The sequence below is a fragment of the Zingiber officinale genome, chromosome 2A (genome assembly GCF_018446385.1).
Source record: "Zingiber officinale cultivar Zhangliang chromosome 2A, Zo_v1.1, whole genome shotgun sequence".
In the NCBI taxonomy this organism is placed as follows: Eukaryota; Viridiplantae; Streptophyta; class Magnoliopsida; order Zingiberales; family Zingiberaceae; genus Zingiber; species Zingiber officinale.
The window spans coordinates 117,652,597-117,676,389 of record NC_055988.1 but is presented as its reverse complement, the minus strand read 5'-3'; positions in this window follow the sequence as shown (position 1 = coordinate 117,676,389).

Below are 23,793 nucleotides of genomic sequence, written 5' to 3'. Positions count from 1 at the left end.
AAACTGGTTAGACCGTTAGTGCTACCCGCACCAACAATCTCCCTTTTTGATGGAATGACAACCTCGTTAAGTTAGTGAAAGCATATGTACGAAACAACATGCATTTGTGTGGTTTTAAAGTCTTTGTGTTTTCAAATTGGTTTAGCTAACTTAACCACCTAACCCTTCTCCCCTTGGCATTCATCAAAAGTAAGCGGGGTAAACAAGCATAGTGTAGAGTAATAAAAATTCAAAATCTATAAAGTACAATTTTAACAGCAAGTTAAAAAATAGTCAAGTTGACTTGGGGGAGTTTAAGCTTTTGAAAGTTTGTTTAAAGCATTAGCTTTTAGCTTTTAGAAAGCTAGCTAAGTTTTCATTTTCAAACACAAGTTTTCAAAAACCAGAATTCCAAAACTAAGTTTGAAAAATTTATTTTTCAACACTAAGTTTGTAAACGATTTAATTTAAAACTTAAGTTTTGACAGTGATTTAAGTTTGAAAAATTTAACTAATTTTGATAGAGTAAAATAATTAAATCTAATTTTCAAAAATCAAAATTTTAAAGTTCAAAAGTACTAGTTTCAAAACCATTGTTTAAAATATTTGAAAAGTTGAGTTTTCAAAAACTAAGAAAAATGGATAAAAAGTTTGTGATTTAAAAGAAACAATTTTGAGTTGATTTAAAAAATTTTCACAATTTTAAGCAAGTTGATTTTGAAAATTGATTTTTAAACTTTGATTTTCAAAATTAAGAAAAATGATTTTGAGAAGCTTAGTTTGTAAACTTAAGTTTTAAAAAATCTAATTTCCACAATTTTCAAAACTAAGTTAAATCTAATTTTCAAAATCAATTTTCAATAAAAAGTAAAACCCAATTCTTAAAAACAACTTAGTTTTATAAGAGTTAGTTTTCAAAAGTAGGTTTAAGAAATTTTTAAGAGAACATTTTTCAAACAAAATTTAAAATATTTTATATAAAGGAAAATTTTTAATTAATTCCTCCCCCTGAACCTGACATAACTTTAACCAGCTGTCTAACCAATTAGGTACTAACTAACTATCAGAAGATAGTAGCTTTCACTTGGTTAGTCAGATTAAGTTAATTACAACCAGTCAGTGTTTGACTTGACTGATGAACTTTAATCTGATTAATATCTGAATTGTATTTAACGTCCAGACTTATGTTGATGCACTGAAATTAGCATCTTAAGTCCAGTTGGCCTATGCATCTCACCCCTTTCTATGTTTATCAAACACAAGCAAGGTAAACCTAAGGTGTTGGTGAGATGCTCAAGAACTAGACCTATGGGCACATGCTTTCTAAGGATTCAAAACTAGTCTAAGGCCAAAACTGTTTTTGAAAGTCTAAGAATGGAAAGTTTTGAAAAACAAACAATTTTAGCCTATAAGTTGGTAAAATCATTTTTGAAAGTATTTTTGAAAGATTCTAGCCTATTAAGATAGAACATATTCAATGTAAGTTTGAAACGCTACTAGATAAATCCAAAATATTTTACAAGTAGTGTAGCTACAGACGTAGGTCATCACTAAGGCTACTGAGATGATGAAGGGGGTGGTCCAGATCCCAAGGATCGAAGAAGTGTCATCAGCTCAGTGTGTCGGGTGACTCCGGCAGCTCGTAACTCGACAACCTCTCGCCGCATGTCCCGATGAAAGTCAGAGTTCTCCTGTTGGAGACTCGCCATAGCTCTCTCTAGTCCGGTCATACGGTCGGCTAGAGTGCGGGGAGCGTGTCGTGGTGCTCGAGCTGGGGGTGGTGGTGGAGCCGGTGCGGCTTCCTCTGGAAATAGTGCGAGCATGAACTCGTCCACCTGTGCGTCTGGATCGGGCTGGTGCTGTGCCCCCCTCCGCCAAGACATAGTCCCGTCATCTCTATCTATGTGGATGTCGGCTAGAGAAAAGTTTCGAGCGGCTATAACATCGAACTCGGTCATATGGGCAACGTCTCCCCTAGTGACATCAATGTGCAACGAGGACATATAGGCTGTCAGAATGTGACCAAATGGCATATGTACTCGACTGTCAGTCACAAATCCAGCTGAATAGATGATGGTGGAGAAGATATGTAGGCTGATGTCAATGTCTAACCTATGAATCAGGGCATAAAGTAAGAACGAATGGAATGGGCGCATCACAGCGATGTCCCGAGTGGTCAGTGGTAAAATGCAAAGGACTACAATCCTATAAAGAGCGTAGTCCTGGACTCGAAGTTCTACTGACCTAAACTGTGTCACAGTGGGATCTCTCTCTCCTCCGAAAAAATACGAATAAATCGTATCGAGAGTAATATGTGAGTAGGGATCTTCGAACGGTAGATCCCTCGGAGGATAGCACAAAAAGGAGCAAGTAGATGGACGCAACTCTAAAAACTCTCGGATAGTCGTAGGGGAAAATACGATATCAGTGCCTGCTGCCCTAGTGGTATAGGTGAAATCGTCTACTTTTACTAGGTTATTGCAAAATTCGGCACACAGGCTTATGTTTATTGGACTGGTACATTCGACAAGGTATGTTAAGTTATAGTAGCCTATAACTTCTAAAGCAGAGGGACATGACCTTAGAAAGAACGATCTATCTATGCAGGTAGTCCTTATGGCCTTATAAATGGTGGACTCAAACTTAATCCTAAGTTCGTCTGTGGGAAACCTAGGGTCTGTACTAGCATTGGAGGGTCCAGCACCAGTATTTGTTCGTTTCTTACTGTTTTTTAAAAAAATATTCTAAGAGAGTTTGCAAAGATAATTTCAAATAAAATTTCAGATAGGGGAAGAAGTTTTACCGAGGAGCCATCGATAAATGTAGATCTGACGACCTCGGTTGAATCGCGACAACGTCTTCACCGTAAGAAAATTTTAGTTAAAAATACTTTCGCGCTGAGGTTCGAAGTGAACCTTGGCAAAAGTGAGAGTAAGTGGTGCAAGAATTGGGGGCGCTTACTGCCCCTTATTTATAGGGGACTCCGGGCGCCCGGATTCCTTCCGGGCGCCCGGGGTTGATTTAGGGCGGGGCGCCCCGGAGGGGAATACCAGGGGCGCCCGCCCCTGGTTTTGGACTGACATTTTTTTTTTTTTTTTTTTGGGTTTTAGGTTTTGGAGTTAAGTTTTAAAATTAAAATTTTGAATTTAAGTTTTAAAATTGAAATTTTGAAATTAATTTAAGTTTTAAAATTAACATTTTGAAATTAATTTAAGTTTTAAAATTGAAATTTTGAAATTAATTTTTAAATTTAAAATTGAAATTTTGAAATTAATTTAAGTTTTGAAATTTTGAAATTAATTTAAGTTTTAAAATTAAAATTTTGAAATTAATTTTTAAATTTAAAATTGAAATTTTGAAATTAATTTAAGTTTTGAAATTTTGAAATTAATTTAAGTTTTGAAATTTTGAAATTAATTTAAGTTTTAAAATTAAAATTTTGAAATTAATTTAAGTTTTAAAATTAAAATTTTGAAATTAATTTAAGTTTTAAAATTAAAATTAATTTAAGTTTAAAATTGAAATTTTGAAATTAATTTAAGTTTTAAAATTAAAATTTTGAAATTAATTTAAGTTTTAAAATTAAAATTAATTTAAGTTTAAAATTGAAATTTTGAAATTAATTTAAGTTTTAAAATTAAAATTTTGAAATTAATTTAAGTTTTAAAATTAAAATTTTGAAACTAATTTAAGTTTTAAAATTAAAATTTTGAAATTAATTTAAGTTTTAAAATTGAAATTTTGAAATTAATTTAAGTTTTAAAATTAAAATTTTGAAATTAATTTAAGTTTTAAAATTAAAATTTTGAAATTAATTTTTAAAATTAACATTTTGAAATTAATTTAAGTTTTAAAATTAAAATTTTGAAATTAATTTAAGTTTTAAAATTAAAATTAATTTAAGTTTAAAATTGAAATTTTGAAATTAATTTAAGTTTTAACATTTTGAAATTAATTTTTAAGTTTTATTCATCTCACCCGATCTATATTATCAATCAAGGAATCCTATGATTTTGTGAGATGAAATTAGTTTGATTACAGAGTTTTGTTTTAACTTGTGTTAGATTCAGACTTAGCTTTGGTTTCCACAAATAGGCATTCTTCGGATAAACTTCTAAGCTTGGTGAGTCACAAGGACATCATTAGAAGTAACCAACCTTTCGAGGTTTTCCGAATAGTCCTATCCACGGAACTTAGTACTAAATCTTGGTCTAACTGGTTAGGATTCGTTTAAGGGTAGCTTCGGTCAGTTCCACTTGGCCAAATGCACCAGATCGAAACCATATCTTTCTAGACATGCGATGCCCAAGTTTCCCTAACGTACTATCATCCAAAAATTTCACCAGTATCATGTTTCAAGTTAAACTTGGTCTCTCTTTAACTAATCCTAATTACCCTGCCGGGTTAGTTTGTTTTGGGTTACCCTGTCGGGTAGGTTAGTTTTGGAGGTGCCAGCTATTCTGGAGCCTCCCCCTGAATTATTGGCCATTAATTTAGATTTTGGGTTTGTGTCGATTCTTTTTGTAGTTATAATCAACTTGGTGATAATCTAAATTTTGTTGAGTTTTGAATTTTGATTTTAATTTAGATTTATATTTTAGTTTTTGATCTGATTTATTCAAGTTTATATAATGTATTTTATCTTTAGGTATATAGAATTGATTAAGTCCTACTTGCGTGGTTAAGCACGCTTTCGGGACCCAAGCTTGTTTAGTTGCTTTGTGTTGGGTTAATAATGATTTAAAGGTTTTGTTTGAGTTTGACTTATATCCAAGTCCGGTTTTATTATAGCATGCCTTTTGGTTATTTAGAATTAAATCTAAATTTTTAGATCTTGTTGTGAATTTTTCCAACATTTCCTTTAACTTATTAAGTTCATTTTTTAATGATAAATTCTCCTCCTCAAGTGTTCGATCTTGAGTTGGATTCGAATTTTTTAATTGTTCCTTGAGGTTTTGATTTTCCTCAAGAAGCGATTTATTTTTATTTTCCAATTTAACTAATTTTTATTCAAACACGAGATAATTCTAAAGAATTTACGATTTAAATTTAGGTATACCTCTTTGAACCTTCGGAAACGAGTACGGACTCGTGGCTCGATTCGGTTCGGACCCGCCTTCCGATTCCTCCGATTCGCCTTCCGTTTCAGCTTCGCGATCATGAGGTGACTTTGGTGTTTTCTCCTTCCGATTCATCCGAGGAGGAATCGTCCCATGTTGCTTTGAGGGCTTTCTTCTTGTTGACTTTGGTTTGTCAAGTTTCAATTTTGGGCATTCGTTCTTGTAGTGCCCTTTTGTTACATCCGAAACATGTGACATTTCTTGAGTCGGTTGGCGAACTGATCTTCGAAGATCCTGTTTGCTGAAGTTTCTCTTTTTCCCGGTGAACATTTTCCTTACCAGGTTCACCAGGTGTTCTTCGTCTTCGAGTCTTGATCGGAATCTTCTTCGATTCGGCTTTGTTCTTCTTTTCTTTGGAGGAACTTGCAAATAAAGCTACACCTTTCTCGACCCCGGCGTTAGTTTGCTCATGAAGTTCTAATTCACAAAAGAGTTCATCCAATTTTAATTTAGATAAATTTTTGAAATTTTGTAGGCATCTACGATTGATGCCCACAAATTGTTTCATGGAAAGGCATTTAACGCGTACCTGATTAAGTCTCGGTTCTCCATTTGGTGGCCTATCGCGTGGAGACCGTTGAGATATCCTCGCGTGGAGGTGACTTGCCGTTTCTCCTTCCCGCATTTTATATTAAAAATTTTATTTAACAGCAAATCTCTTTTTGTTACCTTCGCCTCATTGTTCCTTCGTGCAGCTCGATTAGTTTATCCCAAAGCTCCTTAGCTTTGATGCGGTCCGACCCCTCAGTTCTTCTTCCATCCGCAGTGTAGAGTATTGATGGCTTTGTTTTCAATTGATGCCTTTTTCTTTATATCATTTGTCCAGTCTTCAGGGTCTACTATGTTCCCGGAGTTGTCTACTGGAATTTTGTAAGCCCTTGTGACGCTCATCCATTGGTCGTAGTCTGTCTTCATGTAGACCTCCATTCTCCTCTTCCAATACGAAAAGTCATCCCCGTTGAATAGGGAGGACGTACTGTAAGCCTTCTTGTTGAGACATCTTATCCTGCACACACTAAATTAACTGGAAAACAAAATCCCAATACTTCGATTAGCAGTGCAGGAGAAATAGAAACTCTAAGTTGGTGTTGCACCAATTTAGATTTTAAATGCAAAAATCTTCCAAGAAGATAATAATAATATCAGTTTAAAAAATTCACCCCTATCTGCTTGGTGGTTGCACCAAATCGAGGCGTACTCGCTCCGATACCACTTGTAAGACCGTTAGATTCGATAGAGGGGTGAATATCGATTCAAAACTTAGAGTATAAACGCAGTGGAAAAGTAAAGAAGTAAAGAGATGAACATCGTTGATTTTACTGCTCGAGCCTCGGACGACTCCTATCAAGGCCCGCACTCTTGAGTACTTTCTGGGCAATTCACTAGCAATCGGATAATTACAATTTACGTACAAATATTGCTAATGAAAAGAAAGAAAACAAAGCTAACCGACAAACAATGAATTAAAAAGAGAGCCGGAGTGAGTCGTCGGAGCTTTGTGAACGTTGTTGGAGCGCAGAGCAGCAGAGTGATTGGACCGAGTTCTCAAGACCGATATCTTGAAGCTCCGCCTGGGCTTTTTATATGCCGCCCGGCGCTGATCCTTCCGCGCTGAGTGTGACGAACACTCCCAACCAAGATGCTCCAAGTGTCAACGCCGCCCGGGATAAATTTGCCTCCGGCGCTGGATCCTTCCGGCGCCGGAGTTATTCCGGCGCCGAGCCATTCCGGCGCCTGACCTCACTGCTCCCACCGCAAAACAGCAGTTAGTCCGAGGCAAATAAACCTCGCAGCAGCTTGTTAGCACATTTTACAGACACGCTAAGTAATAAAATTAGCGTCAAGAGTACGACTTAGATTCCGCTTTCCGAGACCGAATCTAGTCACGATCTCGACTTAGATATCCGAAATGGATCTAAGCCGGATCGACGCCTAATGTCCCTTCCCGAACGCGTCCTCACAGTCACTCCCCTCCGGTGACTTACCTCACTTACCGCCAGACGTCCGGTCAGCCCGTCTGGACTTCTCGCCAAGCGTCCGGTCAGCCCGTCCACCCGCTTGGACTTCTCGCCAGCTATCCGGTCAGCCCGTCGACCTAGCTGGACTTCTCGCCAAGCGTCCGGTCATCCCGTCGACCCGCTTGGACTTCTCGCCAGCTATCCGGTCAGCCCGTCGACCTAGCTGGACTTTTCCTGCACACTTGATCAAAGTGTCAGACAACAACACAACTAACTTAACCTATTTGTCATTCATCAAAACCTGGGTTAGACCGTTAGTGCTACCCGCACCAACACTTCCCACCTTTGGCTCTAAACAAGCATTTCAGGGGATTTAATTTTAACCCGTACTGTCAGAGGGTGTCGCAGGTCTCCTCCACATCAGCTATCAGATTTGCGGCTGAAGGGGATTTGATAAGTATATCGTCCACATAGACTTCCATGTTACGCCCAGTCTACTCCCGGAAGATTTTATCCATCATCCTTTGGTATGTGACTCCAGCATTCCTGAGTCCGAAAGGCATGACAGTGTAGCAGAGAGTACCATCAGCCGTAATGAAACTGACCTTCTCCTGGTCCTCCAGGGCTAGGGGGATCTGATGGTACCCTTGATAAGCATCCAGTATGCAAATCCTCTCACAGTCAGCGGTTGAATCTACTAGCTGGTCGATTCTTGGAAGAGGATAACAATCTTTAGGGCTAGCGCGATTGAGATCCCGGAAGTCTATACAAACTCAACACTTATTGTTGGGTTTTGCTACCAAGACCACATTAGAGAGTCAGGACGGGAATTGTACTTCCCTAAAGTGGCCCGCTTGCTTGAGCTGATCCACTTCAGCTCAGATAATTTTATTTTGATCGGTCGAGAAATTTCTCTTCTTCTGCTTGACGGACCGAGCGTCAGGCAGGAGATGTAACTTGTGTTCCGCTACTTCAGGCTTGACCTCTGGTAACTCTTCAGTAGACCAGGCGAAAACATCTCTATTGCGGGTCAAGCACTGGATCAATTCTTCTTTAAGCTCAGGAGGTAAGTCACCGGCTACACGAGTAAGACTTTATGGGTGTTTAGGATATAGCTGAACTTCTTCCCAAGGAATGAGTTCTTCAGCTATAGGCAGGGGTTCTTCTTGAATGGCATGCATAGCCCCATCTTGAGTCCTCTGTGCCTTGCGAGCCTCTACTTTGGCCATGTCAATATAGCATCGCTGAGAAATCCGCTGCTCTCCTCTAACTTCCTCAACCTGCTCTCCAACGGGGAACTTGATTTTATGGTGGAAAGTAGAGATAGCAACTCGGAACTCATGTAGAGTTGGTCGGCACAAAATGACATTGTAAGAAGAGGGCGAGTCTACTACAATGTGTTAATACAGTCTGACATGGCTGTTGTTTTGATGTTGACACTAATTTAAGTTTGTATCAGATATTAATTAGACTCAGACTGATTAATGATCAAGGTTGACCAGTCGGAGAGGGCTCGGTAGCTCGTTCTCTGGACCGGACGAAGTCGGAGAGGGCTCGGCAGCTCGCTCTCCGGACTAGGTCAGAGAGGGCTCGGTAGCTCGTTCTCTGGACCGGACGAAGTCGGAGAGGGCCTCAGAGCTCGCTCGACTAGGCCGAGAGGGCCCTGTAGCTCGCTCGACCGACTAGGTCGAGAGGGCCCTGTGAGCTCGTTCTCGACCGCACGGCCCGAGAGGGCCTCAGCTCGCTCTCCGCACTCAGGTCGAGAGGGCTCGATAGCTCGCTCTCTGACCGGACGGAGCCTGAGAGGGCCTGTGAGCTCGCTCTCCGGACTAGGTCAGAGGGCTTGTAACTCGCTCGACCAGAAGACGTTAGGTTTTAGGCCGAGGCTCTAAAACTAACATGGGATATGGATCGGTCCGCTGACCGATCCAGAGGCTGATGTTGACTAGATCGGTCAACTACTTCCCAGCTAGCTGTTGATCGATCCACGGATCGATGAATCATCCTACGATTCTATTGTCGATCGGTCTGCGGACCGATCGTAAACCACACGTAAGCTTTCAGGTTATCCGACGGCCTGCGGACCGATCGCTACCATACGTAAGACTTGGTATATCCGATCGGTCCGTGACCGATCGCAATGCTTATAGGATTCGGGGAATAGCGGGGATCGGTCCGGACCGATCCATTTATAGGCCGATCGGTCCACGCATCGATCAAGATATCCTGCATCGATCGTGGTGTGTCCCGATCGGTCCGGAGGATATGGATCGGTCTCGATGACCGATCCACAACAATGTCGCTTGTTTCTGCCGCTTTTCTGCAATTTCTGACTTCTGATTCACCTGATCAAATCATCTGCTGTGAGATTTTTAAGTTACAGGTTGCAGGTGTCGTGCCAATGGTTGATTTCAAATTAAGCTCCATCAGAAGAATAAGACCAAGTGATCTTTCTGATGTGTTCCGCTGCAAATGGTGCATTTGGAGCATCAACATTCACTGGCGGCGATCAGTGGCTACAGCTTGACTCTTGCTCATTGGTTCGAGCTCAGAGACACCAGTGAAGACCATGGATGGTATTGGTGTGAGTTCAGAGAACCAGATGAGGAGGAAGAGTGACTGGCGACGCAGTGATTCGATACAGGTGACAGCGATTCAGCTCTGGCTGAAGACAGTGAGCAAGCAGAATAAGAAGAAGGAAGAAGAGAGGTTTGCAAAGGTTCTGGAAAACTCTCTGTCGATCAAACAAGAGGCTGTGTTGTTGAGCTCTTGGCTTCCTTCTATCTTTGCATTTTGCTTCGTGGCTGTAAGTTCATTTGTTCAATCCTTTAGCCACTGAACTCTGTAAGTCATTGTGCTTTATTTTCAAATCTATTCTGTGACTTTTGTGGAGAGGTTACTCCACCGAGAAGGAGAAATATTTAGCCGGATTTTGTTCGGAGTGTGATCTACCGAAAGATCAAGGGATCGTCCACCTTACGACACGTCGAGGAGTAGGGGCAAGTTATCCCCGAACCTCGTACATCGTTTTGTTAGTGGTGGTTTGTTCTTTTCCTTACATCAGTTTTTATTTTACTTATTTCCGCTGTGCTAACAAACTCTTGTGAGGAAATTGATTGAAGTTTTTAAAGGAGGCTATTCACACCCCCCTCTCTAGCCATCCGAAGGTCCTAACAAGTGGTATCAGAGCAAGGCGCTCTTCATCCGGATTAACACCCTAAAGAGCAAGAAGATGGCTATGAAGGAAGGTTTTAGTACCAACCGCCCACCCTACTTCGATGGAGCGGACTTCCAATATTGGAAGAGCCGTATGGAGTATTATCTCAAGACCGACATCTCCATGTGGTTCTCGGTCAAGGAAGGTTTCACACCTCCGAAGGATGAAGAAGGTAAGGAACTAGAGTCGTCAAGGTGGTCCGCTGAGCAAACTCGCAAAGGACAAGCCGATGCCAAGGCGGTGGTCACACTACAATGTAGAATAGCCAAAGATCAACTTGTCAAGGTAGGTCCATTTGTGAGTGCAAAGGATTTGTGGAACAAGCTCATCGAGCTCCAAGAAGGAACTCGAGACTCTCGGATCGCCAAGAGAGACTTGTTCCTAAACCAACTACAAAATATCACCATGAAGGAGAATGAAACGGTAAGTGAACTACACGGAAGGTTCAAAGAGATCATCAATGGTCTTCATTCCGTGGATGAACGCGTAGAGAATCGCGATCTCGTAAGGTACGCTCTCAAAGCCTTTCCAAGGAATGCCTTGTGGTCATCTATGGTAGATGCCTACAAGGTCTCCAAGGACCTTTCAATTGTTAAGTTAGATGAATTCTTTTGTGAAATGGAACTTCATGAACTTACTAACAAGGGTCAAAAAGAGAAAGGTATTACTTTAGTTGCAAGAGAAAAGAGCAAGGATGGAAGAAGGAAGAAAGAAAAGAAGAAGGAGAAAGAAATTCCTACATCCTCATCCTCCTCCGAGTCCGATGATGAAGGTGGATCATCATCAAGCGAGATGGCCAACTTCGTGAGAATAATCATGAGAAGGAGCCGGAGATACAAAGGGAAAGGTAAGTCTATTGATCAAAATATTGATAAGACTAACGTTACGTGTTATGAGTGTAGCAAGAAAGGACACTATCGAAGCGAGTGTCCAAAACTCAAGAAGGAGGAGGAAAGGGCCAAGAAGAAGAAAGCTCTCAAAGCTTCTTGGGATGAATCCTCCTCAAGCTCATCGGAGGAAGAGAAGGAGAAAACCACTCGTCAATTAGCACTCATGGCAAGGGAGGAATCGAACTCCGGAAGTGATACATCAGCCGCGACTTCATCATCTTCGGATGATGAAGAGGTAACTTCTCCACATTTAGAAAAATGCTATAAAACTATTGCACATTTATCAACTTTGCTTAAGAAATCAAAAACTGAAATCAAATTATTAAAAGAAGAAGTAGAACACTTGAAGACTCTTAGGGAAGATGAGGTTGATGACCTTCATCAAGAGATTCTTGAGGATGAAAACAAAGCCTTAAAGAGTGAAGTTGAGAAACTCAAGAAAATACTTGAGAAATTCTCAACTAGCTCTAAGACCTTAGATATGATTCTAAATGCCCAAAGGACGGTCTACAACAAGGCTGGATTAGGATATCAACCTAAGGAGTCTAGTTTCATTTCCTTAGTGTCTAGAACCCAATTTCATAGATCACATGCTTCTAGGGTTCATGAGACTAGGAAGGGTGTGACCAAGGCATGGGTTCCTAGGTCTTTCATTGTAGATGCATTAGGTCCCAAGATTTGGGTACCTAAAACATCTATCTTTCATGTCTTGTAGGCATTTGTCAAGGGGGAGCATCTATCAACTTGGTTTGTTGATAGTGGATGCTCCAAGCACATGACTGGGGACAAGTCACTCTTTACTACCCTTCAAAACAAAAATAGAGGTAATGTGTCCTTTGGTAATAATGGTAGCCTTAAGGTTATAGGAGTTGGAGATATTCAAATATCCGAATGTCTCCAAATCAAAAATGTCCTTCTAGTCAAGGGGATGACTTTTAATCTCCTAAGTGTAAGCCAATTGTGTGATACGGGTTACACAATTGAGTTTCATTCAAGTCAATGTCTGGTCAAACACATTGACACACTTGACACGGTTCTAGTAGGCACAAGGGTAGATAACATTTACCAAGTATCTTTTAAAAGTGCTACTAATGCCTCTGCTAAGTGTTTCATGTCAAAAGAAGAAGAATCATGGTTGTGGCATAGAAGGTTGGCCCACGTAAACATGAAGAACATTCGAAAGCTGGCCAACAAAGGATTAGTGCGAGACTTACCAAGCATCAAGTACCAAAAGACAAAATTATGTGATGCATGTCAAAAGGGTAAGCAAACAAAAGCGGCTCATAAAGGTAAAACGCTGTAAGTACATCTACTGCTTTAGACTTATTGCATATGGATTTGTTTGATTGCAGTAATGTTATTTCATTGAATGGGAGTAGATACTGTTTAGTGATCATTGATGATTTTACTAGATATACATGGACTTTCTTTTTGAAAAATAAGGATCAAACCATAGATGTTTTTGTTTCTTTTAGTAGAAGAACTAAACATGAAAAATCAACAATAATTAAAACAATTAGAAGTGACCATGGTGGAGAATTTCAAAACCATAGATTTTTAGAATTTTGTCAAGAAAAAGGATATAGGCATGAGTTCTCTACTCCAAGGACCCCACAACAAAATGGGGTTGTGGAGAGAAAGAACCGAGTCTTGCAAGAGGCTGCATGAAGCATGCTTAATGAGTACTCACTACCGAGCTACTTATGGGCTGAAGCGGTAAATACCGCTTGCTATGTGCAAAATCGAGTCTTGAGACATAGGTTTTTAGGAAAGACTCCCCATGAACTCTGGTTTGGGAAACCCCCTACAATTAAACATCTTAGGGTGTTTGGTTGTAAGGTGCTTATCTTGAACACCAAGGATCATCTTGGAAAGTTCACGGCTAAGGCTGACGAAGGGATACTAGTCGGGTACTCTCTCACCAGCAAAGCCTATCGAGTCTACAACAATAGGACTAAATTGATTGAAGAGTTCTCGGATGTAGCATTTGAAGAAATCCCTAAATCAAATGATCAATCAAGGGATATAGGAGAAATTCAATTTGAACTTAGAAATCTAAGTTTAAATGATCAAAACATAGAAAGAGTCGAAGTTGACTCTGATGACGATGAGCAAAGGCAAGAGAGGGCTCAGTCTGATCCTTTACCTGATACTGAGCCCTTGCCTGTGTCTAGTGAGATCACTCATGAGGCACCGCCAACACCAAGGCAATCTAGGATAGCCTCTAGTCATCCCCAAGACCAGATTGTGGGAGACATTCAACAAGGGGTTAGGACTAGATCATTCTTTAGGAATGAGTCTAATGAGGTCGCTTTGATCTCAGAAATCGAACCAAAATTAGTTGATGAGGCATTGCACGATCCTGATTGGATCATAGCTATGCAAGATGAGTTAGGTCAATTTGAAAGGAGCCAAGTGTGGGACTTAGTTCCTAGACCTAAGAAGACCACCATTATTGGAACCAAATGGGTCTTCAAAAATAAGTTAAACCAAAAGGGAGAAGTCATAAGAAACAAGGCAAGACTTGTAGCCAAGGGCTATAGTCAAGTCGAAGGCCTCGATTATGATGAGACTTATGCTCCCGTGGCTCGATTAGAGTCCATTCGTTTAATGCTAGCTTTTACTGCACATAGAGGCTTCAAGCTCTATCAAATGGACGTTAAATCAGCCTTCTTAAATTGTTTCATTAAAGAAGAGGTCTATGTTGAACAAACACCGGGGTTTGAGAATAGCGAAGCTCCAAACCACGTGTACAAGCTCAAGAAAGCTCTTTATGGGCTTAAACAAGCACCTCGAGCATGGTACGAAAGGTTGTCAACTTACTTACTAGAAAAGGGTTTTGTAAGAGGTCAAATAGACCCAACACTATTTCTGCGTAGAGATGGTGAAAACATATTTGTAGCCCAGGTGTATGTCGATGACATAATTTGTGGCTCGAATAACAAGGGCTATTTGAATGAATTTATCACTCACATGGAAAATGAGTTTGAAATGAGTCTGGTGGGAGAATTGACATTTTTCCTTGGACTTGAAATCAAACAAACTCGAGATGGCATTTATGTCCATCAGACAAAATACACTCAAGAGATGCTCAAGAAATTCAAAATGAGTGACTCTAAGGAAGTATCCACTCCAATGGCGACTAACATTCGCCTTGACAATGATGAGAATGGAAAACCAGTTGATCTAACGCAATATAGAAGCATGATTGGTAGTCTTCTATATCTCACAGCTAGTCGACGGGATATACTTTTTGTTGTGGGCATGTGCGCTAGATATCAAGTATGTGCCAAGGAATCTCATTTAATTGCAGTTAAAAGGATTCTGAGATATCTTAAGGGCACAATTCGAGTAGGTCTATGGTACCCTCGTACGGAGTCTTTTGACTTGATAGGCTATACCGACTCCGATTATGCTGGGTGCAAATTGGATCGGAAAAGCACTAGTGGGGGTTGCCAATTTCTAGGTTCATCATTGGTTAGTTAGTCAAGTCGAAAGCAACATTGCGTTGCTCTCTCCACAACCGAGGCTGAATACATTGTCACGGGAGAGAGTGTGTCACAATTGTTGTGGATGATCCACACTCTAGAAGATTATGGACTTTCGTATAAGGGAGTGCAAGTGTTGTGTGACAACATCAGCACAATAAACCTAACAAAAAATCCAGTCCATCATTCAAGGACCAAACATATTGAAGTGCGTCATCACTTCATTAGAGATCACGTAGCTAGGGGAGACATTGCACTCACATATGTTGAGTCAAAGTCAAACCTAGCCGATATTTTCACCAAACCTCTTCCGGAAAATGAATTTAGTCATTTGAGGAGAGAATTGGGGATGTGTTTGGCTCAATAAGCCATTAGGACCCCATCATGATCAATAAGGACAATTAAAACAACAAGAGAAATTAGGAAATTAATTTGGGCAACTTGGGGACATCTCACACAAACTATAGGATTAACAAATGATTTTTGTTTGCTAGAAATGGGGTGAGATGCTAGGATCAGCCGAATTATTCAAAATGTATCATGCATCCCTTGAATAATTAGGTTGAAGAGACATAAATTGAGTATGGGGAAGGCCATTACATAATTCATGTGTATTTGGTTCCTAGATCTTACTCATATATTCCAACCAATGAAACTTGGTTGGACCTTTATCTAGAAATAATGTAATTTTGGTTGATGGACTGTTTGATACATTTGAACGATACTTTTCATGAGTTTGATTGAAACTAGGACAAGTCCTTGAAAGAATAATAGCAAATTAGTTATATTTTGACAAACTTGAAACTGAACATAACAAGTCAAAAATTTCAGTTTTCAGACCTTAAGTTGCCTGTTTTCTAACTGTCTGAAATTTTCGGGCTATAAACAAATTCAGATCATAATTTTTAGGAAATAGTTATGCTTGTAGATCCTCCAGGTTCTAGGTACTGAACTTGGAAGTTTTCCTGGAGACACTTCTACGAATTATCGAACATCTCTACGAACTTCAGTTACTGAAATTACTGAAAAATTTAAGTATCAGACATTGATCGGTCTACGGACCGATCTCTCCACCCTTCTGTGTGTAATCTGATCGGTCCGGGGACCGATCAGGTCAGCCTGGCACGCAGAGCCCGCTACTGATCATTTTCTGATCGGTCTACAGACCAATCAAGTAGTTCCCTGATCGGTCCGGGGACCGATCAGGTTAATCTGGTACGCAGAGGGCTACTGATCACCTTCTGATCGGTCTACAGACCGATCAGAAGGTTCCCTGATCGGTCCAGGGACCGATCAGCGACTGCTGATCGTCTCCTGATCGGTCTACAGACCGATCAGGGTGTCCCTGGATCGGTCCAGGGACCGATCAGGAGATTCCTGATACCTCCTGATCGGACAGCCGTCTGATCATTTCATCATCTGTTCACCCATCTCCCTTAAATCTTCCCGATCCTTTCTTTCCTTCTTTCACGCAGAAGCCCTAGCCGACTCTTTCCTACACCTCACCTCTTCTCTTCTCTTTGCACGCCGGAACCCTAGCCGAAGCCCTAGCCAAAGCTCAATGGCACCAAGGTAACTCCTTATTTCTCTAGAACTTGGCATTTCGGTTTCATTTCTCACCATATTTGTGCTTTTTGTTTTGGGTGTTGGTGGCTCCGGTGCTCACTTATTTCCCCTATTGGATCCCATTGTTACACCTTAGGAAGAAACAAGTAGGTGAGGGGACCTCTAAGACACCTGAGAAGTCTAAGTCTAAGGCTCCCTCCCGACCTCAACCATCTGTCTCCGGGAGATTTCCAAACCATCATTTTGAGGAAGCCTTTAAACAAAGAACCTTTAAATTACTCCCTTGTAGGTCTGTGGATCGTAAATTCATGGACGAATTTTGTCCAACTGTGTCAGAAATCATTGCCTACTACAAACTTGATTCACTTGTTTATTTAGAACGAGATATCAACTATGACTTAGTGTCTGAGTTTTATAACAACCTTCATCAGACTAATGATGTAAGTTATAAAACAAAAGTTGCTAAGCAAACTCTTGATTTCAGTTTCTCATCCTTCTTTGACTATCTCGGTTGCCGGAGGTGTTCCGGTAATGTCTTTTCGATATATCCTGACTTACCAGACCCCTTACCTCCACCCTTTGATGTCTCATCTGACGATATTTATGAGTACTTCTTCAGACATCCTAGACCGGGTGGCCTTGATGAGTTAGATGTTGATTTCCCTACTTTTGCAGCCTTGAGATTATCTGCTCAAGATTACATTCTTTTTAAGATTGTCACAAACTACCTTCTACCAATCACATCTAAACCCTTATCTGAGATCCGACCATATCATTGCCTGATGCTTTATGGACTGCGTCGGCGTCTCGACTTTGACATCATGTCTAGCATCTATTCTTCGATCATCTCCTATAGCGAGCCAAACAGCTTCACTGTTTATATGCCTTATGGGCATATAATTACAGATTGGCTCGAGACCCTTCAGATTGATGTCTCCAGGGGTAGAATAGTCAAGATGGTTAGGCAGGATTGCAGACTTAGGAAACGGACATTTTCTAAGTCTGGCATCATAGGACAAAATGGAGATGTTCGGTGGAAGGATGGGAGAGCACTAGGTGAGCTACCACGGGCACCTCCACGACAGGTTGCGGCTGCTCCTGTTGCTGCTCCTCCTGCTGCTGCTGCTGACGATGGAGAGGCAGATCCTGATCTGCGCTGGCAGATCGCCGAGCTGGAGAGTCTCTTTGATCGACACGATGAGCTGCTGGTTGCTGAGCTCCACGGGCTGCGCATCCGGATTGACCAGCGCTACGATGAGTTACGCAGTCAGCAGCTAGCGACACATCAGGCGATTATGGGATGGATGGCCAGATACCCACCTCCGCAGGATTTCCCGGGCTATCCATCCTCGAGCAGCGGCATGCCACCTCAGGGACCCACTCCTCCCATTGTTGATGCTGATGCTCCTCATGATGAGGAGGCTGATTGATACACATTGTTCTATGATGTCATTTTGACTGTCTATGTTTTGGATGTTGTTTGTTGAATATTTATGTCTGACCTGGATATTTGCCGACTTCATATATTTATGCTGCTCATTTTCTTATTTTTATCTATGTTTCACTTCTTATTTGTTATTAACATGCTGTTCATATGTCATGTCTTGTATGTCTCTTATTTCTTTATTACTGTCTTATAATACACTTAGAGGGCATTCTAGGAGGATTAAGAAAAAGACAGTATGGGTTAAGGGGGAGTCCTTTAACGTTTTCTTACCTAATTCGCACCTTTTCGGTGTTTGACAAAGGGGGAGAAGATAACTAAGTTTAGAGATAAATAGGGGGAGGACCTTGATTCTCCTATCCTTACATGGTGTTGTATCTGTCTTAGGGGGAGGATCCTGATTCCCTTAAAATTAGGGAAATATGAACATTTCTGATCTAAACTTAAATCGTGTTGTCAAACAACAAAAAGGGGGAGATTGTTAATACAGTCTGACCTGGCTGTTGTTTTGATGTTGACACTGATTTAAGTTTGTATCAGATATTAATTAGACTCAGACTGATTAATGATCAAGGTTGACCAGTCGGAGAGGGCTCGGTAGCTCGTTCTCTGGACCGAATGAAGTCGGAGAGGGCTCGGCAGCTCGCTCTCCGGACTAGGTCAGAGAGGGCTCGGTAGCTCGTTCTATGGACCGGACGAAGTCGGAGAGGGCTCGGTAGCTCGTTCTCCGGACTAGGTCGAGAGGGCCTCAGAGCTCGCTCTCCGGACCGACTAGGTCAAAGAGGGCTCGGTAGCTGCTCTCCTGACTCAGGTCGAGAAGGCTCGGTAGCTCGCTCTCCGGACCTGACGGAGACGAGAGGGCTCAGAGCTCATTCTCCTGACTAGGCCGAGAGAGCTTGGTAGTTCATTCTCGACCAGAAGACGTTAGGGTTTAGGGCCGAGGCTCTAAAACTAACACAGGACATCGATCGGTCTCTGACCAACCAGGATACTTTGTTGATCGACGGCCGATGCATCGATTCGGATATTTAGGTATCCGACGGTCCAGGACCGATCGAAACCACGTAAGCTTTCAGGTTATCTCGACGGCCTGCGGACCGATCGCTACTACACGTAAGACTTCATATCCGATCGTCCGTGACCGATCGAATGCTTATAGGATTCGTGGGAATAAGGGAGATCGGTCCGTGGACCGATCCATTTATAGGTCGATCGTCCACGCATCGATCAAGATATCCGCATCGATCGGGTGTGTCCCGATCGTCCGGAAGGATATGGATCGATCGATGACCGATCCACAACAATGTCGCTTGTTTCTGCTGTTTTTCTGCAACTTCTGATTCACCCGATCAAATCATCTGCTGTGAGATTTTTAGTTACAGTTGCGGTGTCGTGCCAATGGTTGATTTCAAATTAAGCTCCATCAGAAAAATAAGACCAAGTGATCTTTCTGCTGTGTTCCACTGCAAATGGTGCATTTGGAGCATCAACGTTCACCGGCGACGATCGGTGGCTACAGCTTGACTCTTGCTCATTGGTTCGAGCTCAGACACCAGTGAAGACCATGGATGGTATTGGTGTGAGTTCGAGAACCGGATGAGGAGGAAGAGGATCGTGACGCAGTGATTCGATACAGGTGACAGCGATTCGGCTCTGGCTGAAGACAGTGAGCAAGCAGAATAAGAAGAAGGAAGAAGAGAGGTTTGCAAAGGTTCTGGAAAACTCTCTGTCGATCAAACAAGAGGCTGTGTTGTTGAGCTCTTGGCTTCCTTCTGTCTTTGCATTTTGCTTCGTGGCTGTAAGTTCATTTGTTCAATCCTTTAGCCACTGAACTCTGTAAGTCATTGTGCTTTATTTTCAAATCTATTCTGTGACTTTTGTGGAGAGGTTACTCCACCGAGAAGGAGAAATACTTAGCCGGATTTTGTCCGGGGTGTGATCTACCGAAAGATCAAGGGATCGTCCACCTTATGGACACGCTGAGGAGTAGGAGCAAGTTATCCCCGAACCTCGTACATCGTTTTGTTAGTGGTGGTTTGTTCTTTTCCTTACATCAGTTTTCAGTTTACTTATTTCCGCTGTGCTAACAAACTCTTGTGAGAAAATTGATTGAAGTTTTTAAAGGAGGCTATTCACACCCCCCTCTCTAGCCATCCGAAGGTCCTAACACAATGAAGGTGCTCCTCCTGGTTCTTACTAATGGCTCGCTCCCCAAGGATATGGCCAACTTGATCTGGCCCATGAGTTTTATCTCGTTACCAGTAAAACCATATAAAGAAGTAGCCATTGGCTGGAGCTCGCTGGCATCGATCTGCATTTCTTCAAAAGTAGTCCTAAATAATACGCTGACAGAGCTCCCGGTGTCAACGAAAACCTTGGCCACGCTGCTATTGGCTATGATGGCTTTGATGATGAGGGGGCGTCATCATGAGGCAGCTCCAGTCCTTCCAAGTCCTGTGGCCAAAGCTGATGACAGGGCCAGCAGCTTGCTCCTGACTGCATCCAATAGCATGGATCTCCAATCGACGTTCATGGGATTTGCGGGCCCTTCCCGAATCTCCATCAGTAGGTCCTCCGGAAATCATGCCTATATCCTGGATGATCGCATTACCTTGATTCTCCACTTCGTGAGCTTCTCCTTGCTCCCTGGTGCAATAACGCGGCCCCCAAGGCCTAAGTCGAGGGGCGTGAACTGCAGCTACGCGCGGGATCGGTCAAACATCCTGACCGGGGTGGAAGGTAGGTCGGGTGTCCCGAGCACGCGGGAGAGGTTGAGCAGACGGTTGGGGTATCCTTCTCTCCAGCTTATTGGCAGAAGAGGGTGGTTTGGCTGCCTTCCTTCGAGCCGCCTGCGCTTCTTCCACATTGATGTAGCTGGAGGCTTTCCCCAGCATCTCATCAAAATTCCGTACGGGATTCCTGATGAGGTCCCTAAAGAATTCTCCTTCTGTCAGATCATGAGAGAAGGCGCTCATGAGTATTTTCGATGTGGCTGCGGGGACGTCCTGAGCCACTTAGTTGAAGCGTTTGATATAGCTTCTTAACGGCTCAGAAGGCCCTTGCTTGAGAGCGAACAGACAGTGGTCAGTTTTTTGATATTTCCTGCTGCTGGCGAAGTGACGCAGGAATGCAGTCTTGAAGTCCAAGAAGCAGGTGATGGACCTATGCGGCAGTCCATCAAACCACTTTTGGCCAGAGCCCAATAGAGTATTCAAGAATACTTGGCACTTAACGGCGTCGCTATATTGATGTAGCAGAGCCGTGTTTCTAAACTTATGGAGGTGATCTTCAGGATCTTTGTTGCCGTCGTATTCCCTAATAGCTAGGGGCTTGTATCCTTTTGGCAGCTTTTCCTCCAATATCTTAGAGGAGAAGGGCACCTTTTCTTCTAGCTCCCCCCGACGTTCTTCACGGAGGATGGTAACATTTCCCCTTTTCAAGTCTTTAGGTAGAGAGCTTTCGGCCATAGAAACTTGTGGTTGCTCCTTGTGGCTATAGCATCCCGGTTTTGGCTGATAGTAACCTTAGCCAAGCTCCCTGTAGAAGGTCGGGGGAAATTCCATGGGTTGCTTTCTCTTGGAACCCTGATCCGAAGCGTGGGCCGGCTCCTTGGAAGCTTCTGGCAACTTTCACGGTCGGGAGGCGGTAGTTTATTGCTTTTCAGAGGTCACCCGCCTTTTGGCTTCCTTGAATAGTTCGTATTCTCCAGCTATCATGGTCACGTTAATTCAACCAGAGTCCTCTATCTTTACGTTCCAGAACAGGTGGAGAAGATTCCCACAGACGACGCCAAATTTGATCCCTTCCGGAAGCTGAGTCGGATAGAGGCTAGCTGCGCTATCGCTGGTGTTGACGGAAAGTCGTTGAGACGCCTGGTTGACCTAGTACCTCCTGGAAAGGCTCCCACGGGTGGATAACGGAGGGTGGTGATGAGAACGACGAGGCGAGGGCTCTGCACACACTCAGACAAGCCGCCCTCACGTTAGATACCAAGAACCAGGGAAAAAGTCGCTGGGTCAGGCCCTCCGACGCTCAGGTCAGGTACTTTTTCCCCAGAAGCACAGTGGAAGAATGAAAAGTAAAAGACGAGTGCTAAAAGACGAGTGAGCGTACCTGCGTAGAGACAAAACCTCCCTTTTTATATGGCAGTGGGTACTTCTGGAGTCTGACGAGTGTCAGGTAATGTCGGGTGTCAGGATTTGTCTGGTGGCGAATGACACATGACATCTTCCTATAGGTTTAACGAGGAATCGGTGGGCAATGAGCCCTCGACCGTTAGCATATTCCTTGACATACGACGATTATTCTCTGACAATTTGTTACGATTCTCTGACTCGATTGTCGTATAGTGTGCGCCGACCCTGGTTTGTTAACCTTGGAATGGATCCTTGTACCTGTAAATCTTGACTTGTGGACACAGACCTGCATTCCCCAACGCATTTCCTGGTACATTCCCTGGCTTGTGTTTATCTCCCTATAAGTCTAGATCTGTACGCCTAGCCCTCCATTTGCCATTCGGTAGATCCCGGTAAATCCCGACCTACACTTACCGTCTTGTCAGTCAAAGCCTTCGCTTAGCGTTCCTTGAGTCTCGTTCCGCAAACACAACCTTGCTCTTGCACTGTAATCCTTAGTCTTGTCCTGTATGACCTGGTCTGTGTGTGTGCCTTGAACTGTAAGCCTTATTCCTCCTATCCTGTCATGTATGTCCTGGTCTGTATATCCTGTTTTGCGAATCTAATCCTGTAAATCCCTACCTGTAAGCCTTTGGCCCGCGTATCCCGACTTGTACATCTTTGGTCCGCGTATCCCGACCTATACGTCTTTGGTTCGCGTATCCCGACTTGTACGTCTTTGGTCCACGTATCCCGACCTTACGTCTTTGGTCCGCGTATCCCAACCTGTACGTCTTTGGTCCACGTATCCCGACTTGTACGTCTTTGGTACGCGTATCCCGACCTGTGGTCCGCATATCCCGACCTGTACGTCTTTGGTCTACGTATCCCAACCTTTCCATCCTACCTTCTGAGTTCCTACTCAACATGTAGGCTTAACCCCGGAATGCCACTTGGGCCCGACCTGGACCACCCTGTAATCTGAACCTTTGACTTTGACCACCACGTATGCCAAACTTTTGACCACCACATAGGTCGGACCTTTGACCATTATGTAGGTTTGACTTCTGACCGCCACATGAGCTTGACTTATGACCGCCTCGTGGGCTTAACTTCTGACCGCCCCTTGGGCTTGACTTTTGACCACGTTAGCTATCCAACCCTACTATCATGCACCGTATCATACTCTATACACATCCAAAAAGAAATTAATTTAAAATTTTTTATATCTTTAATATTATAACTCAACCCCTAAATCCTATATACAATGGATGGAAGGGGGAGGGTCACATGGAGGATAAGAAGAGCATTTGAGTCATTTTGGTGGGGGTTCTTTCTTTAGGTTTTGGAAGACATGAAAATAGAGAAGGGGCTAGGTCATTTTTGAGGAGCTGGCTGAGACACGTTGTCGTCGCTAGTTATGCACGTCACGTCCTCCTCCCTCGCCAGCCGCCACTGCCTCTTGTCAAGAATGCCCCTGGCCTTCCTCTAGTCCATCGAGCAGACCACATCGCTCCTCTCCTCTTCTCGCATATGCACGCCATCTCTCACACACGAGGCCGTCATTGCACCGCCTCCCTCCAACATCGCCTCATGCAGGGATCAGGGTAGTCCCCACCCTTTCTCCCTCGTGTGTTCCATCTTCGTCGGCAGCATCACACCACACCCCAACCTCTCTCTTCACGTTCGTCATTAGCGGCTGCTGTCGCATCCAGCGGTCGTCGCCACCTCCAATGGTTGCCACCACCTCTAGCGGCCAAGCGTCGCTCCCCTCTCACCTCATTCGTCATCTGCTCGACCACGCTACCCCGACACCTCCTGTATGCGCATCTATAGCCCTATGCCCCCGTGCCACCTACTCCATTCGACTCGCTGTCATTTACTACGTTCGGGCTTCAAGTTGTCTGACCTTCAAGTCGATATTGTATTCTAGCTTTCGAACTGAGGCTATGTTCCGATCTTAGTGTTGTTCGGTCGGTGTGTTGTGTTCTGGCCTGTGCATCGTTATCATATCCC